General features: G+C 41.3%; 1 protein-coding gene and 1 pseudogene across 1 annotated transcript in view; both read right to left on the bottom strand.

Moving 5' to 3' along the window:
* Positions 1 to 1314, bottom strand: part of SULT6B1 (sulfotransferase family, cytosolic, 6B, member 1) — a 31362-nt gene that overhangs the window by 26102 nt on the left and 3946 nt on the right. The window lies entirely within an intron of this gene.
* LOC105530239 overlaps positions 74 to 1314 on the bottom strand; it is a 4143-nt pseudogene continuing 2902 nt past the window's right edge.

The raw sequence follows: 1314 nt of genomic DNA, 5'->3' as shown, positions 1-1314 counted from the left end.
AGGAGGAGGAGGAGGAGGAGGAGGAGGAGGAGGAGAAGAAGAAAGAGAAAATGTGAAAAGAAATGTCTAGGCTTTAAGGTGAAGATGGGAGAATGTACAGCAAACCTAGTACATATTCGTTAAAGTGGAGGTCCCTAAGGCCACTACAGAAGACTGGAATTTTAGCTTGCTTCTGTGCTTTGGAGAGAACTATCACATCTTTCTCGTCATTTGCATTCCTCTGTCAGAATTAGTAAACCAGGCTAGGACCAGGAAGGCACTGTCGCTAAAGGACCCTTAGTAAAAGTTTCTACTGGAGTCTTTTCCTGCTCTAAACCTTGTGGCCAAAATGTGTCTTATCTCAAAATGTGTTTGTGAAATCTATAGTGGGGTTCAGAGTGTATAAGAAATATTTATGGAGATGTCAAGCTTTGTGCAATACCGTTATTAGTTTATATATATTTTCCCGCAGAAATCATAACATTTTTATACAATTATCTCAGTCTTTCTTACAATTTCTGTTTTTTTTTTTTTTTTTTTTTTTTTTTTTTGTGAAGGCAATTTTATAACTATAATTGATGTAGTTAAATATCCAGTGGTTAGTTCTCATCCACATTGACTCTCTGTAGATTTTTTTTTTCCAAGATAAAGCCTTTCTCTGTCACCCAGGCTGGAGTGCAGTGGTGTGATCTCGGCTAATTTTTTGTATTTTTAGTAGAGATGGGGTTTCACCATACAGGCCAAACTGGTCTTGAACTCCTGACCTCAGGTGATCCGCCCGTCTTGGCTTCCCAAAGTGCTGGAGTTACAGGCATGAGCCACAGTGCCTGATCGACTGTCTGTAGATTTTTGAAAGTGGTAACAGGTACATAGGTAATTAAAGTACGGGGCTTATTTGGTGAATCTTCATCCTCATTACATCCTCTGGACAACTGCAAGCGGATACGGTACGGGACATTCCTTATTCCTTTGGCAAAGACAATTTTATTGAGCCTGGTATCAATGCACACATCTGGAGTTCCCATCTCCTTCATGGCAAAATTTCCGGATCTCTTTGAGTGTCTGAGGGACATACTTCTCGAAGCCCACTCCATACACGCGCTTGTGAATGTCGGTGTATTCTTGGGTCATCACATCATTGATGGCAGAATGGTCCATTTTCTTCTTGCCACTGTTCTTTGCAGGAGCCACTCTGCCAGGCCCAAGTTGGTAAAGCTTGTTACCATTTCTTTAAGCTTTTTTCCCCTCTTTTCTTTTTTCAGTCTGAACCATTCCAACGCCCTTTTCTTTTCTTCTTTCTCCTTCCTTCCTTCCTTCCTCCCTCCCTCCCTCCCT

This window comes from Mandrillus leucophaeus, unplaced genomic scaffold (genome assembly GCF_000951045.1).
Source record: "Mandrillus leucophaeus isolate KB7577 unplaced genomic scaffold, Mleu.le_1.0 Scaffold805, whole genome shotgun sequence".
NCBI lineage: Eukaryota > Metazoa > Chordata > Mammalia > Primates > Cercopithecidae > Mandrillus > Mandrillus leucophaeus.
Note: the sequence above shows the minus strand (reverse complement) of the source record. Positions and strands in the feature narration are given on the sequence as shown.